The 17,402-nt window shown below is 49.8% G+C and overlaps 1 protein-coding gene, 1 non-coding gene and 2 pseudogenes across 5 annotated transcripts in view; 1 reads left to right on the forward strand and 3 right to left on the reverse strand.

The window, feature by feature from the left end:
* Positions 1–17,402, forward strand: part of SCUBE1 (signal peptide, CUB domain and EGF like domain containing 1) — a 2,199,864-nt gene that overhangs the window by 2,161,226 nt on the left and 21,236 nt on the right. The gene's annotated exons all lie outside the window — the stretch shown is intronic.
* LOC144778217 (28S ribosomal RNA) lies at positions 10,982–13,078 on the reverse strand (annotated as a pseudogene).
* On the reverse strand, positions 13,518–13,671 carry LOC144779651 (5.8S ribosomal RNA). The gene has a single exon (XR_013600707.1). It is a non-coding gene; the product is annotated as a 5.8S ribosomal RNA (ribosomal RNA).
* On the reverse strand, positions 14,876–16,532 carry LOC144781581 (18S ribosomal RNA; annotated as a pseudogene).

Raw genomic sequence — 17,402 nt, forward strand, 5'->3', positions numbered from 1 at the left:
AGTTCAATCCAAGGTATCTCTCACTTTCTCATGGATGAATATTTTCAATGTTTTCTTTTTCAAATTGCCATGGTTTACAGTTGTTAACCAGGATTTCATCTTTATGGTGACTGATATAAAATCCATGTGTCTTTTTCACATTAAGTGTTAATCCTGTGGTTTTACTGAACTTTTCAATGATTTTCAGATTTGTACTCATTCCTTCCCATGTACTGCTGAGTACTGCGATATCATCGGCAAAGGCGAGAGCGGTGATTTGACCATCTGATCCAAATGTGAAGCCCTTGCCATTTTTCTGAAGATCACAGATCAGAGGATCCATGGCAATGTTTTTTTTTAAACTTTATTTTGTTTTATTTTTCAGTCACAAAGACAAACCCGCAGCCCCACCTCCCCCCACACCCTCTACAGGCATAAAACATGTGGGCTCAGATCGATAGACTCATTACGGCACTTTACAGGTGTGGACAACATCAGGAACAGCAAAAAGAGTCAGCATGGAAGTCCATGTGATAATCGTAGCATGAATCCAAGTATTGTGGGGAACGTGAGGGCAAACATTCAGGCCCCATGTCTCACCCACTACAGGCATCCCCCTCAGTGCTTCCCCTTCCCTCCCCTTCAGGCTCTGACCCTGGTGCAGAGAACAGTTCGCCACTGGTCCCATCCGAGTCAGTATGTGATGTTTGTTCGTCAGTATTTAATGCTTCAGTGCAGATTATACGCCATGCTAACAGATCATCCTGCAATTTCTCGTCCTTCAGAGTGGCCTGCATGTGCGTTTCCTCAGCGACTGTCCATTCCCTCACGTCCCTGAGCCAAGCATCCATCCCGGGGGCCCTCTGTCCCATCCAAGTTATGGCCACTCGACGTCGAGCCAGCACTAACATTAAATGCAATAGTTTAAATGGGAGTTTATTTTTTCTAGGCTTGGGCACTAGTCCCAACAGGCAGTGTAGGGGGGACAGTTCAATTCGAAGGCCCGTTGTGGTCGATATACGACCGACTACCCCTGTCCAGAAGCTCCCCACCAGCGGACATTCTCAAGCCAGGTGTAGGAATCCCGCAGCTCTCACTCCACACCTGGGGCAACTGTCTCTCCTGTCTCTTGCATAACGACTCACAGACTGCGGGGTGAAGTAGGTGCGGTGCATAAAGTTGAAATGGATGAGCTTGAAGCGAGCGTTGCATGACACTCGCCGAGTCAAAAGCCCTATGCGCTTACGTTGTCCCTGGTCCAGGGGAGCCCTCAAGTCCGCCTCCCAGGCCGCCATCCATGGCAATGTTAAATAGTAGTGGGGATAAAGAGTCACCTTGTTTGACCCCAGATTTCATTGTTATTTCAGGAGTCGATTCGTTGTTCGTTCCCTTGAAAGATGTTGTTGAGTCAGTGTATAAGTCTTTTATTATGTCTCTGATGTATGATGGAACTCTTTGCCTTGCGAGACTCTGTATAATGTGACCATGGCTGACAGAGTCGAAGGCTTTCGATATATCAATGAACACAACTGCTAATGAGTGACTGTTTTTTCGTGCCCCTTTTATGATATGTTGCAGGAGAGTCAGATTCTCGAGACAACCTCTCACCTTCATGAAACCTTTTTGTCTCGTATTCAATTCCACAAAAAATGAGTCTTTCAGTTAATATTTTTGTGAATAACTTCATGAATGCAGTACCGATGGTAATTGGACGCCAGTTACTGATTTTTTTAAGTTCACTAATCGGTACATTCTTGGGTATCAAAATTGATCGGTTCTTTTTGATAATTTCTGGTACTCTTCTCATCATCAACCAAGACGATAGAATTCTGGGCAGCAGTCTTGGTTGTTTGCTGTGTACTTTATACAAGTCATTCAAACCAATCTTATCAGGCCCCACTGCTTTCTTTAAATTGGAGTTCTCAAAGGCATGAGTTATTTCGAGCAGTGTTATTTCTTTACATAGATTTCTAATTTCATAATCCTCTGGTATCCGGTCAATCGGCATGAAATTAGGATTTTTCTTGTTTTCTTTCTCAATTATGTTTTTGTAGTATTGAAAGATTTCATCAGCACTGATTTGGCAAGTGGCATATTCTGCCCCATTAGTGATAATCCTGGCAATTGTCTTTTTGAAACATTGCCTGGTTTTATTTATAGCTGCCCTTTGCTTTGGCATAATTTTTCTTGTGCGTCCGATTAAGCCTTCAGTTTTTCTTGTCTTTTTTTGTTATCTTGTTCTCTACTGAGGCATTCTGGTGCTCATCTTGAGCAGAGTTCATAGGTTCATTTTAGAGTTCTCTTGCTGGTTCATTTGTTGGTACACTTGCTGGTGTAGGACTTATATCAGTGGTGTTTTCTGCGATATAAGTCACTACCTCATCCATCAGATCTATAGCAGCATCGTGTGGCTTTACGTTTTTGCGCACGTTTGCGGTCGATAAAGTCTTTGCGCTTTTCTGTTGTTACTTCCATCGTAACCTCTGGTTCATCGCAAGAGTTGTTTTCCAAAACATTTGATGCTTGCAGTACATCTTTTGCAGATTTTTGGCTTTTATCTCTTCTATATCTTTTTTCTGCAATTTGTTTTCTGTTTTTATTGTCAAAATGTGGAACCATCAGCACATTAATATTCCTCTTATTTTCATATACTTTTTCCAATTCTGCTAGTAGCAGTATTTCTCCAGTATTAGGGGTGTCTTTCATAGATTCACATGCCTGAATCATTCCCCGTCGTCGGAGTGGGAGTCCCACGGTATATAAAAAAGCAATAATATGCTATAAATACATAGTAAATACCAATAAAAAACAAACCAGGAAGTAAAGTAGCCAAGCTACAGAAGAAAAAACTTCCACATTAGTGACTATCCCTGTCATTTTGTGTAGCCCAAACTGCAGCCAATCAGGCGACAGCACCCACCAGAAGGTTCCCCCCAGAGGCTCAGGCTGTCAGATTTTTTACCGCACGTCGTGTGCAGGGAGTCTCCCTGAGCTCTGCTCAGTTTCTTCATTTATATTATATATATCTATTAAATTTTGTGATATTTTCTCACACGAAGTCTATTTGTTGACCCTGTGTCACTGGTGGAAAGCTGAGACCGTTTCCATGGATCATTTTGTCTGGCTGTTGCTGACAATGTAGGATAGAAGGGGATGTTCTTGTGATTTGGCTACCCCCCTTCTGATGTGGGAGGATTTTCAATGTTTATATGGCGCCTTTCTGTGCAGTGATGTTTTTGGCTTTACTTCACCAGCTGAGGTTGCTTCTAAGGTAAGGGTCTTTGACCTGCTACGAGTCTGCCTCCCACATCTACGCCCACGAGATTTACTCTCAGGCGTTTAGACTCGTTCTGTGCATTTTTCTTCTGAGGAGGTGCCAGCTTGTTGACTAGACGCTCTTGGTATTCTACGACGGCAATCTCTGCCGTCACTGGTGATCTACGGTGTCACAGGGCTACAGGATCCTGTTGACAGAGCCCTCAAATGCACTGGTTGTAAGTCGCAGGATGCTGCGCAGCCGACATAGAGCTTCGTTGACCAACAGCTTTTTCACAAAATGCACTTTTGCCTCGTCAATGCTGAGGCGGAGAGGAGTTGGCCTAACGGCTAGGGCGCTCGACCTCGGACCTGGGGATCTGGGTTCGAGTCTCGATAACGACGTCAAAATGTACGTCTGCATAAAATGAAATGCATTACTGCAGGTACTGGAAGTGAAAGAATTGAATTTTACCTCGACGACGAGTTTTGCCGCGTCGACGACGAGCAACGTCGACTGTGATGGTGGCATCGTCGACGGGAACCTTTCGTCCACGACGAGGGGGCTGCGTCGACGACGAGCCTCGTCGACGACGAGGGAGCTCCGTCGACGGCGAGCCGCGTTGACGGCGAGCCTCGTCGACGGTGAGAGATGTCCCTCGTCGACGCTGAAGAGCAATCGTCGACGGTGGAGAGCCTCGTCGACGGAGGGGTGCCTCGTCGACGGTGAAGGACCTCGTCGACGGTGAGATGCCTCGTCGACGGTGGGGAACATCGTCGACGATGCAGGGTGTCCCTCGTCGACGCTGAAGAGCAATCGTCGACGGTGGGGAGCCCCGTCGACGGTGAGGGGCCTCGTCGACGGAGGAGTGCCCCGTCGACGGTGAGGAGCCTCGTCGACGGAGGGGTGCCTCGTCGACGGTGAGGAGCGTCGTCGACGGAGGGGTGCCTCGTCGACGGTGAGATGAGGTGCCTCGTCGACGGAGCAGTGTGTCCCTCGTCGACGCTGAAGAGCAGTCATAGACGGTGAAGAGTCTCGTCGGCGTTTGTGAGCCTATTCAGCTGACATAGTCAACTGAAAGCTTGGGCGACGGTTGGCTCAATAGCAGTGGGCCACTGACAGTGGCCCTTCTGACATGTGATCCATCGGCACTTGGCCATTGGCAGTGGACCTGGCATCTCTAGGCTATCAACAGTGGGCCTATAAACAGTGCAGTTGGGGCCATTAACAGTGGGCACATCGGCAGTGGCCACGCAGGCTTTAGGTCCGTACACAGTTGGCCCATTGACGACAGTTCTCTTAATCACTAGCAGGCTCGTCGACGACTTTCAAAGTTGACAAACTACTTGATTCATCAATCATCCTCAGTGATGGTGAGTTTTATTGTGGAATGTTGGCCAAGTTAAGGATCAGTTTTCGTTGCCAACAAGAAGTACGTCTACGGAGGACTTGTAGACTGACAGCGTCAGCAGTCACCTCCACAGTAGTTTAAGTCTGCAACAGTTTTCCTATGCGGACACTGAGGGTCACGTTTTCTTGTTGACCTCTCTGATGCTGGACCCAGTCCATGGTCAGGTTAGTCGACGCTTGGTCCAGTTGGGCTTATTACAGTGTTACTTTACCCTACTTATTAGTCGTAGCCTCCTTTCAGCAAGTTACGGGATCTTGCATGATTCTTTATTCTTCTATCCTCCGGCGGATGTTGACGGATTTAACCTCCTCATGTAAGGAACGGTGACGCACTTTCGTCAAGCCCTTGTCACCAGGATAGAGGCGGACGGTTTCTTTCTCTTTCAATATTGTATTGACAGTGATTTTGAGCTCTGCTTAAGCCAAAAGATCGACGCTGGTGACTCTCGGGCAATCTTTTAGCTCTCTGGACAGGATCAATTTTAACACAGGGGCACAGAATGTGCGTATCCTTGAATACCCCTACACTGGCATTTCTAGAATTTTTAACAAAAAGGATGGACAAAAGATAATCATCAACAAAACACCGTGCAGTGTACATTACATCTCCAAGTTTTGCAGTATTGTGTTGCGGAGTTAAGGTTGGAGGAACCCTTAGTTCCTCGCCCACAAGTCCATACTGAGATAATGGCCGTACCTTTTTATAGTTGTTACTTCTGGGCCATCATATTGACCAGACAATACCGCGCCTTCGATTCTCCACAGTACGGGGATCAACTCTTTCGGGGTGCCCGAGGACAGTTTTCGCATTTAATCCAAGAAGTTCCACCCAGTACCTGATATGCAACTGTATGATTCGACTCTAAATCGTATACAGGACGTCATTTTTCCAGGACACTACGACTTACTTTAAAGCCCATCATGACTCCATTCCAAGTACGATAAGGGTGGCATATCTCTAAGATTTCATTTGGTCACCACTGCTATTTATCTATGGAAAATTCTAATTGTGATGTCAAAAGAGCATGCTCTAGAATTTGGCAATTTCCTGTATGCTACGCCTTCATAGTGACCGCATTCAACTCATCTGCGCGAGTCATTTACAAATTGACTTATGGATACATCAGGGACCGTCGGAGTGGTTCTGAATCTAATAAGGAGTTAGGTTTTTTCCTCTCAGATCCTCTTCAACTAGCTGGTCAGATATGTAGCGCCGGATTTTTGTCATCTCTGCACAAACATTTTTCAAAGGTTGTACCTCCAGAAAGTTTTTCAAATGTTACTGCCAGGGACCTAACATGTGCACTCGACCTCCAGAGTGTCAAGGTTTAGGTAACAATGCTTCCACAGCACGGAACGTGGTTGATCTATACTCTAAGTTATATCACAGGCCTATCTTGTCAGGACTCTCGGTCCACTCCACGTGATTCTTATGTAGATTCTGGCAGCCTATCTGTGTCTGCAATACATACGCATTCATCATTTCTGAGACAGGTTTATTTACAGAGGATCACTCTTCTTAATAAGCAATCCAGTACACCCAGACTTTGTAGTCACTGTTTCAATGCCTGGTTTTTATCGATATACCATGTCCAGTCCCAATTATTCCTAGTTACGACACAGGATTTTCTAGGAACAGTCCATGCTAATTCAGCAAGGGTGTTTGTCTCTTACGAATGAGAAGCCTGCAGCTCTTTCTTGCTGTTTCTTTTGAGTACATTAGTCTATTTCATTACATTCTCCAAATTTCAGCGGGCCATGACCTCCACCTGCTTCCTGTGAGTGTCCTTCTGCACAGGATAACGCTGCTACAGCAACTGCATAAACATTGGTTTCACGTCTCTGATTCATTTGAAGATCTCATTACAATCCCTCCTCGATGCGAGAGGTTTTTTCTTGGGTGTATCCAAGATAGAAATTTATACACAAGGTGTGTTTTTTCCCTCAAAAAGGTATCAAATTGCACAATCACCATGGACACATCCCTCAGGAATTGGGGAGCACTATTTAGGGGCTGAAGGTCTTAGGGAAATGAGCCCTCATATGAGGTTGGTACATCATCCTGCTGAGCGAAGAGCCATCTTCCTTGCCCTCCAATTTTGTTACGCAATAATTTCGAGGAGACAACTGTATTGTGGCGCATAGACAATACAACTGGTGTACTCTATGTCACTAAACACAAGGGGCTAGATCAGCTTTGTTGCCTCAGGAAGCCGGTGATCTATGTGCATGAGCGATAGAACGCACACAACTTTCTGGCGATTCCACGTTCCTGGTACAAGACACAGTCTGGCAGGCACTCTCAGCAGGACGACAATTTCCACTCTCGATTGAGTTTTTCCTCTACGGAATGTGGATTCAAATTTCGGCAGTAGGGTGCTTCCAGATCTGGTCTTTTCGCGACCAAGAAGAACAGCACATACTGGTGCTTTTCAAGTTGGCATCACCACAAGAATTTACAGGGAAATGCGTTTGTCGTCCAACTGATCTCAATCTGATTCCATTTTCCACCGATACCTTTGGGTCCCAGAGTTCTCCGAAAGAACAAAATGGAGTGGTGTCGAGTGTCCCTCTTCACCCCTCATGGCTTCGCCAAGACTGGTTTACTGAGTTTCTCCTTTTTCCAGTCGGAGTGCGAATCAATCCGGACATGTCCACCTCCGGATCTATTTTCTTCCAGAGCGGCCAGATTTATCACTCGGAACAGCCATTTTTGAGGTCAGTGGCCTAGCCCCTGATTACCTTTGGTTCGCCTATCTAAACATCCCTGCGGTTTGCAAGGGAGGGTTCGCCATAACAGGGACAAGGTCTCCAACGCAAATGTTTTTGCGGTATCTGATATTGTTCGGCTAGAGTTCATCCTTTTACTCTTAATGGAAAGGATCTTCCAGTTTGTTCTCATTTAGCTGTCAAGTTCAGGATTGCCTCATAATTCTACTAGTGCCTTACCTGGCAGCGGCTCCAGATGCCGACAAGAGGGGATCACATCTTTTTATTCCTCAAAAAATATAACTCAATCCTTCAAGAAAATTTCAGATTGTTTTTTCTCCGCCAGTTCGTCCATTACCATCGAGACATCTCAGTGTGGTAATAGGGCAGTTCATGTGATATCCTTTCAACTTTTCCTCAGTGATGATCTACGATGACTTAGAAAGGTGTCATTTTCTTTTTCTTGGCTTTAACAGTCCTCTATTAGAGTCAGTTAGGTTCAGATCTTTCGATTCTTTAGCCTTTTCCTACAGTTCTCTATAACTCTATGGTGGTTCGAGTTACTCTGGAATTCCTACTTAACGTGCCTCCGGAATTTCTTTCGGATCGAGCCGGTAAATTCAACTGCATCTTTGCCTCCACCACTATCAACAAAGTGTTTTTTTCCATACACTTGATAATAGAAAAGGTTTCAAATGTTCTGTTTACAAGGGATAGTTCGGTTTTCGCAGATCTGATCAATTTATTACTAAGGTACGATTAGTTAAAACCCAACAGGGTCCGGGCGAACAGTTACATTATTGATCTTTTGCTCCGATCGATATTTGCCATGCACAAGTTGAACAGCTTTGCTAGCAGCCCCTAGAACGCACTCTACCAGGCCAATGTCTTCCTCAACTGCTCTGTTTGATGGAGTTCTTCTCCAGCACCTCGGCAGAGCGGCAACCTAGGTTAGCAGCCTTGCTTTCTCCAATCACTACTGTTTGCTGCAGCCAGTAGGACCGATATTTCCATGTGTCCAGCAGTTCTATGTAATCTTTTCAGCTAAGGGGAGCCTCTGTTCCCACCTCCTTTTTTCCTGCAGTCAGACGCTTCTGCTACCGTTTTCAGGGTGCACATTCTTCACTAGATGCATTTTATCATGCTCCAGGCTATGCTAAGGCATTTTATATATAATTCATATAATGTGCACAGTTTGACAAGCTGGGTTACTATGGCGTCTGCCTAGCAAGGATATTTACTGCTATCTACTCTGATTCAGGCATGTGAATCTATGAAAGACACCCCTAATACTGGAGAAGAACAATAGTTACTTACCTGTAATCTGTGGTTCTCCAGTATTGGTGTCTTTCATAGATTCACATGCACCCGCCCACCTCCCCTTCAGAGGCTCTTAGCATACTTTGGTTTACTATCACTCCGTGCGACAAAATCTGACAGCCTGAGCCTCTGGGGGGAACCTTCTGGTGGGTGCTGTCGCCTGATTGGCTGCAGTTTGGGCTACACAAAATGACAGGGATAGTCACTAATGTGGAAGTTTTTTCTTCTGTAGCTTGGCTACTTTACTTCCTGGTTTGTTTTTTATTGGTATTTACTATGTATTTATAGCATATTATTGCTTTTTTATATACCGTGGGACTCCCACTCCGACGACGGGGAATGATTCAGGCATGTGAATCTATGAAAGACACCAATACTGGAGAACCACAGATTACAGGTAAGTAACTATTGTTCTTCTTCCTGTGACCATAATTTTGACGGTTTGCTGCTTGCTAGAGCTGCAAGTCTAGCCTCATTTTGCGCTCTTGGATGCGCATGCCGAGCATGTTGAGAAACACCAATTTGTGTTCCAAATCTGAGGTCGCAGAAGCTGTACAGGAATGGCAGCTCTCCTTTTTGAGGTATTCCTTTACATTTGGCATAATGGCATGCAATAGTGTGGTATTCGGCTTCTTTATCACATTTTGAACAGTACGTTTTAAGATAGAAGCCTTTGTGTTTGTTGGAGACATGTTTTCTCAGTTCTTTACAAGTTTCCATTATGTCTCCACATAAGTCACATTTATATTTTTCGTTTGGGTACTTCCAATAAGTGACTTTTTTTGTGTAGGCACTTTTTTTGTTATTACATTTTCGCTGACCTCGTACACATCGGGTAGATTTTCAAAATTTGCTGTACCAATGTCATTCTTGGCTGAGGAGGCCACAAACTCGATGGATTTGCTGAGGTCTATTGTTCTTCTTCTGCTATGGATGGTGAACTAGGGCCTATATCGTGATCTGAATCGTTGTTAACGGTTGCATTGTTGGAAGCGGGTGCTGGTTTGTCAAATTCAGTGAGGAGGTTAATGATTTCTGGGAAAGACTGAGACACGATCTGGAATTATTCTTCAATCTTGAGAGCATCCTCAACTCCATCTTGGAGACAAGCACCCCCCCAGTTGCCTGGCCCCCCACCCCCGTCCTGATGAAGACCCCGATGCAAGGTCTAAAGTAATATCTGCAACTAATAGAGGGTCGAAATGTCGACAATTTACAACAGTTCTTTCAGCTTCACCCCTTGATTTGTACATTCAGTGTAATATGTGGAGCATGATGAATACGAAATGATGTATTGAACCTATGGTCTTTTCTCTGCGTCCACCATTGGACTTTAATATACAGCACAGTGAGGCCGATTGGCCGTTTTATATTGTCACTATCCTTTACCCACACTTCCTTGCACTATATCACCTTCCTTCCCCTTCCTCTGGGGCACTGCGAAGTATTTGTGATTTTGTATGCAAATCGATAACTATTCAAACACACCTACATTGTGAATAAACAACAATGTAGGGCAATTGACTTCTCTTTTATGATTATTTAACTTTTTGAAATTGTTTTCTCTTACTGGGACCCCCCTTTCTCAGTACTTATAATACCCAGGTCCCAGTGACTCTGTTTGGGTGAACCCTTTTTGATACTCTTCTGGGAAAGACAGCACCTTCTTACTCCATCTTAATGGGGTTTTTATTCTCCAGGAACTACCCCATCTGGAAATGGGTTCGTTTGCTTCGCCATTTCTCACTATCACGCTCTCGCTGCCATGATAAAACCTTGTTTGGCCTGTCTCTATATGCTTCTCTACGCAGAATCTAGCACTACAGAGGCAGTTACCGGCTGGACCACTGGGAGGTAAAGGCCACTACAACCGAGAATAGGTTAAGCCTGCCGTTTACCCTCGCTTCATTGAATTTCTTCACTTTGACATTCAGAGCACTGTGCAGAAATCACATCACGTCAACACCCGCCTCGGGCCTTTGCAATACTTTGTTTTAATTAAACAGTCGGATTCCCCTGGTCCGCACCAGTTCTAAGTCAGCTGCTAGGCGCCTGACGAGGCAGAACGCCGGCCCGCGCCCCCAGGGAGGGGGCACGGTGAGAGGCGACCACCGCAGCTGGGGCGTTCCACAGGAAGGGCCCAGCTAGTGTCCAGAGTCACCGCTGCCCCAGAGGGAGGCGCCTTGTCCAGCCACGGCGCCCACCCAGGCGCTTCGCGCCCCAGCCCGACCGACCCCCTAAGAGCCAATCCTTTTCCGGAAGTTACGGACTGACTTGCCGACTTCTCTTACCTACATTGTTCCAACATGCCAGAGGCTGTTCACCGTGGAGACCTGCTACGGATAAGGGTACGGCCCAGCATGAGATTTACACCATCTCCCCCGAATTTTCAAGGACCAGCGAGAGCTCACCGGATGCCGCCGAAACCGCAACGCTCTCCAAGGCTCAGGCCGCTCTCTCGGGGCGAACCCATTCCAGGGCGCCCTGCCCTTTACAAAGAACAGAGAACTCTCCCCGGGGCTCCCGCAGCCTTCTCCGGGATCGTTTGCGTTACCGCACTGGATGCTGCGAGGGCGCCCGCCACTCCGGGTTTGGGGATCTGAACCGACTCCCTTTTGATCGGCCGAGGGCACTCGCCCATCTTTTAAGACCGACTGACCAATGTTTAACTGCTGTTCACATGGAACCCTTCTCCACTTCAGCCTTCAAAGTTCTTGTTTGAATATTTGCTACTACCACCAAGATCTGCACCTGCGGCGGCTCCACCCGGGCTCTCTCCCCGGGCTTCCTTGCTCACCGCAGCGGCCCTCCTACTCTTCGCAGCTTAGCCCCCGCGGCTCTTAGCAACGGCAATGGCCGGGTATGGGCCTGACGCTCCAGCACCATCCATTTTCAGGGCTAATTGATTCGGCAGGTGAGTTGTTACACACTCCTTAACAGATTCCGACTTCCATGGCCACCGTCCTGCTGTCTATATCAATCAACACCTTTTCTGGGGTCTGTTGAGCGTCGGCATCGAGCGCCTTAACCCGGCATTACGTTCATCCCGCAGAGCCAGTTCTGCTTACCAAAAGTGGCCCACTAGGCACTCGCATTCCATGCCTGGCTCCATGCCAGCGAGTCGGGCTTCTTACCCATTTAAAGTTTGAGAATAGGTTAAGATCGTTTCGGCCCCAAGACCTCTAATCATTTGCTTTACCAGATAAAACTGGGGTCTCCGAGCACCAGCTATCCTGAGGGAAACTTCGGAGGGAACTAGGTTCTAGATGTTTCGATTAGTCTTTCGCCCCTATACCAGGTCGGACAACCGATTAGCACGTCAGGATCGCTATGGCCCTCCACCAGAGTTTCCTCTGGCTTCGCCCTGCCCAGGCATAGTTCACCATCTTTCGGGTCCTATCACGCACGCTCATACTCCACCTCTCCGACAGAGCGAGCGAGATGGGCCGGTGGTGCGCCCGCCGCTGTAAGCGTGATGGGATCCCACCTCAGCCGGCGCGCTCCGGCCCTCACCTTCATTGCGCCTTAGGGTTTCACTCGGCCCTCCGACTCGCGCACTGGGTCAGTTGGGTAACCGACATCGCCGCAGACCCCTTTCGCCCGGCGTGGGCCTTCCCGCTCAGTGGCGCGACGCGGTCGGGGCGCACTGAGAACAGTCCACCCCGTCGACAGTTGCGCCGGGAGCAGGGGGCCTGTCCCCCCTTCAACGTCCCCAGCTCGCCCTGAGGGGCAGCCGGGGGAGGGCACAGAGGCGGTCGAATCTCCCTCAGCCCGCAGACACGGCAAAGCTGCTGCCAGGGGGGCTGTAACACCCTCCGCCGGAGCGGAGGGCCACCTGCCACCCCAAAGCCTTCCCAGCCGACCCAGAGCCGGTCGCGGCACACCGCCGTGAAGAAATGCGCAATGCGGGGGCCAGGTAAGGCCCGGGCGCCAGTCCTGCGGAGGGGATCCGGAACTCCCGGGCCACCGACCTTCCCGCCAAAGTTGAATCCTCCGGGTTGACTGCACGGACCCCACCCGTTTACCTCTTGACGGTTTCACGCCCTCTTGAACTCTCTCTTCAAAGTTCTGTTCAACTTTCCCATACGGTACTTGTTGGCTATCGGTCTTGCACCCGTATTTAGCCTTAGATGGAGTTTACCACCCGCTTTAGGCTGCATTCCCAAGCAACCCGACTCAGAGAAGACCCTACCGGCCTAACACCGTCCGCGGGGTGAGCCTCGATCAGAAGGACTTGGGCCCCCTGAGCGGCGCCGGGGAGTCGGTCTTCTGTACGCCACATTTCCCGTGCCCGGCGCTGGGCGGGGATTTGGCGCTGGGCTCTACCCTCTTCACTCGCCGTTACTGGGGGAATCCTGGTTAGCTTCTTTTCCTCCGCTTAGTAATATTCTTAAATTCAGCGGGTCGCCACGTCTGATCTGAGGTCGGTGTCGGAAGATTGACACCAGAGCGTCAAAGGGGGTTGCCGGCAGCGGGTTCCAGGCAGCACGCGTCCTCTTTCCCCGGATTGGATCTGGAGGGTTTTTGCCCTCCCCGGGAAGCCAACTGCGGAGGTGGGCACACGAGGCGAGTTTGTGCGTGGGCAACCGGTGGGACACTACTCACAGCCACGTGTGGCACACAGCCAGGTACCCCAGGACGGGTCCTGTGGCAGACCGGTCACCAGACCCCTTTCCCAGGGACCAGGCGCACCGGCGGCGTACCTCCGTGGCAGGACCCGGCGAGGGACCCTGCCACGGGCGATCGGGGTCTGACCTTGTGGGGGGACGAAGGGGAAGCGGAGCTAACCCTGCAACGGCCCCAGCCGCGTCCCAGGGAAGCCCCAGGGTGAATCACGATTGAGCGACCCTCAGACAGGCGTAGCCCCGGGAGGAATCCGGGGCCGCAAGGTGCGTTTGAAGTGTCAATGATCAATGTGTCCTGCAAGTCACACTAATTCTCGCAGCTAGCTGCGTTCTTCATCGACGCGTGAGCCAAGTGATCCGCCACCAAGAGTCACAGGCAACTTTTCAAAAGCGTTCGCCCACCTGCGGGCTCAGGAAAGGCGGGAGGAAGGCGTCACTGTCCATCCGCCGCCAGCATGGCGAGATGGCCCGGCACTCGGCCCGGGAGTCCCCACCAAACGGGTGAGGAAGGGGGCTCCCAGTGCAACTGGAGCAGGCAGCCCAGCAGCTGCCGGTCCCTCCCGGGGTAACCGGCAGGGACCACACGAGTCGTCAAACCCCTCGGCCTGGCCGCATGGGACCAGGTTGAACCGGGTACCTGGCAAAGAGGGAGGGTCTCTCCACCTGCACGTCAGCCGTCCGCCGCCGGATGGCTCGAGCCATGCCGTCGGGCTGGCGATCAGCCCACCCCACCCTTTGCCCAGGTCGGAGGCGCCGGAATGGAAGAGCCAGGTGGCTTCCCATCCTGCACGCCTCCCACCGAGAGGAGCCGGGGTCCTCTCGCAGGCCGTCGGCCCCTTCTCTTCCAGGCCACCCTGCTGTGCGAGAATGGCCGCTCCTCGGTCACCTGGACCCCGGTCGGGCCTGAACTTGGGCGCGGGATGGCCCAGCCAGAGCCAGGGCCTTTCATGGGAGGGGTGGTACTAGCCCGGGGATGCACTGTCATTCGGTTAATCCCCCCACCGCGGTGGGGGTCTGTGCTGGGTGAACTTGTGATCCGTCTCGGAGAGGGACAGGGGACGGGGGCCGCCTCCCATGCCGGTCCCTCATGCATCAGTCAGGCCCTCCCCAGGTATGAAGAGGCCCGCTGAAGTCCCGGTCCTCACTCGAGCGCCCAATGCGGCCGCAGACCGCTCCGCCAACCGGGGCGCCCCAGGGCACGGTCCGGCCTTGTGCCTAGGGTGCATGCTTGCAGGAGGTGGCCGAGGGCTTCGTGCTGGCGCCATCGGTCACGCGGGCCGCTCCGCCGTTAACTTCTTGCATGCTCATGACGAGCTCTGTTCGTCATGAGCTACAGTGTTCCTGTGCTCATGACGAGCTAAGCTCGTCATGGCCTTTAGAACGCTCGCACGCTGGGCTAATTCCCCTGCTGTGCGAATGTTCTAAAGAAACGGGTGTGGCCATGACGAGCTGAGCTCGTCATGAGCACAGGAGCACTGTACTGCATGACGAGCTGAGCTCGTCATGAGCATGGGGGCGCTGTGCGCGCCCCTCGCCCCCCAGCACAGCAGGGGAATGTGCGCAGCAGGGAAGGGGTTAATAATCCTTCCGCAGGTTCACCTACAGAAACCCTGTTATGACTTTTACTTCCTCTAGATAGTCAAGTTTGATCGTCTTCTCAGCGCTCCGCCAGGGCCATTGCCGACCCCCGCTGGGCCGATCCGAGGACCTCACTGAACCATCTAATCGGTAGTAGCGACGGGTGGTGTGTACAAAGGACAGGGACTAAATCAACGCAAACTTATGACCCGCACTTACTGGGAATTTCTCGTTCATGGAAAATAATTGCAGTCCCCAATCCCTATCATGAACGGGGTTCAGCGGCTTACCCGCACCTGTTGGCGAAGGGTAGACACACGATGATCCGTTCAGTGTAGCGCCCGTGCAACCCTGGACATCTAAGGGCATTACAGACCTGTTATTGCTCGATCTCGTGTGGCTGAACGCCAGATGTCCCTCTAAGATGTTGGACGCCTACTGCTGGAGGTCGCGTAACTAGTTAGCATGGAGGAGTCTTGTTCGTTATCGGAATTAACCAGACAAATCGCTCCACCAACTAAGAATGGCCATGCACCACCACCCACAGAATCGAGAAAGAGCTATCAATCTGTTAATCCTTTCTGTGTCCGGGCCGGGTGAGGTTTCCCGTGTTGAGTCAAATTAAGCCGCAGGCTTCACTCCTGGTGGTGCCCTTCCGTCAATTCCTTTAAGTTTCAGCATTGCAACCATACTCCCCCAGAACCCAAAGACTTTGGTTTCCTGGAAGCTGCTCGGAGTGTCATGGGAATAACGCCGCTGGATCGATAGTCTGCATCGTTTATGGTCCGAACTATGATGGTATCTGATCGTCTTTGAACCTCTGACTTTTGTTCTTGATTAATGAAAACATTCTTGGAAAATGCTTTCGCTTTGGTTCGTCTTGCGCCGGTCCAAGAATTTCACCTCTAGCGACACAATACGAATGCCCCCGGCCGTCCCTCTTAAACATGGCCCCAGTTCTGAAAACCAACAAAATAGAACCGGAGTCCTATTCCATTTTTCCTAGCTGAGGTATTCGGGCGACCGGCATGCTTTGAACACTCTAATTTTATCAAAGAAAATGCTTCAGACCCCCAGGACACGAGCATCAAGGGGACGCCGAGAGGTAGGGGCTGGGACAGGCGGTAGCTCGCCTTGCAGCGGACCGCCAGCTCGATCCCAAGATCCAACTACGAGCTTTTTAACTGCGACAACTTATATATAAGCTATTGGAGCTGGAATTACCGCGGCTGCTGGTACCAGACTTGCCCACGCCTGGATCCTTCCTTGGATGTGGTAGCCTTTTCTCAGGCTCCCTCTCCGGAATGGAACCCTGATTCCCTGTTACCCGTGGTCACCATGGTAGGCACAGAAAGTACCATCGAAAGTTGATAGGGCAGACATCCAAATGTATCGTCGTCGTCACGGGGACGTGTGATCGGCCCGAGGATATCTAGAGTCACCAAAGCGGCCGGGCGAGCCCGTATTGGTCTTGGGCATATAAATGCACGCATCCCGGTAGGTCAGCATGCATAAGCTCTAGAATTAACACAGTTATTCAAGTAACTGATGGAGCGATCAAAGGAACCATAACTGATTTAATGAGCCATTTGCAGTTTCACTGTACTGGCCGCGTGTACTTACACATTATTATTATTATTTATTATATTTATATTGCGCACAGCTACCCGTAATGGGTTTCCCGGCGCCAGGGACAGACTGAAGAAGAAGACAGGTAATTGCTGAGTAAAGAGTACACAGAGCAGTGATCAGTTAAACAACAAAGTTTTCAATTTTTTGCGAAAAATAAGATTAGTCTCCATTTTTAGCGCCAGTGGGAGAGCATTCCACATCTTCGGCCCCAAATGGGCAAATGAGCGGCCACCCATTTTTGCCAAACGAATTCTGGGAACTACAAGATTGGCTTGGTTAGAGGACCTAAGAGAACGACAAGGCTGATAATCCTGAACAAGATTATGCAAATAAGTCGGGGCAGAGCCCTGGCGAATCTTGAACAGAAAACATAGAGTTTTGAAAGCCACGCGGTCAGGAATTTTTAACCAATGAAGGTCACACAGGGCTTGCGTAGCAGACATTCTATGTGGGACATTGCACAACAGGCGGGCAGCTGAGTTCTGCACAACCTGGAGAACATTCATAGTGGCTTTATCGGCTCCCAAATAAAGCACATTACCGTAGTCGATACGGGACATTACCAGAGCCTGAACAACCATTCGACGAGTGGACTCAGGCAACATCCATAGGATCTTCTGCAACCAGCGTAAGGTGTTAAAGCAGATTGCAGCGACCTTAGTTGCCTGCTGTCGCATCGAAAGTTTCTCGTCGATTAGAAAGCCGAGGTTACGAGCAACTGGCACGGGGGTAGGCAATGGACCCATAACACAGGGCCAGTGTTTGGAGCCCCACAGATCTTTATGCTTGCCAAGTATAATAACCTCGGTCTTTTCACCGTTAAGTTTTAACAGATTGGCCTGCATCCAGGCAGCTACCCGAGAAAGGCCGATTTTAAGGGCAGAGGTATCCTG

The sequence above is a fragment of the Lissotriton helveticus genome, chromosome 1_1 (genome assembly GCF_964261635.1).
Source record: "Lissotriton helveticus chromosome 1_1, aLisHel1.1, whole genome shotgun sequence".
NCBI lineage: Eukaryota > Metazoa > Chordata > Amphibia > Caudata > Salamandridae > Lissotriton > Lissotriton helveticus.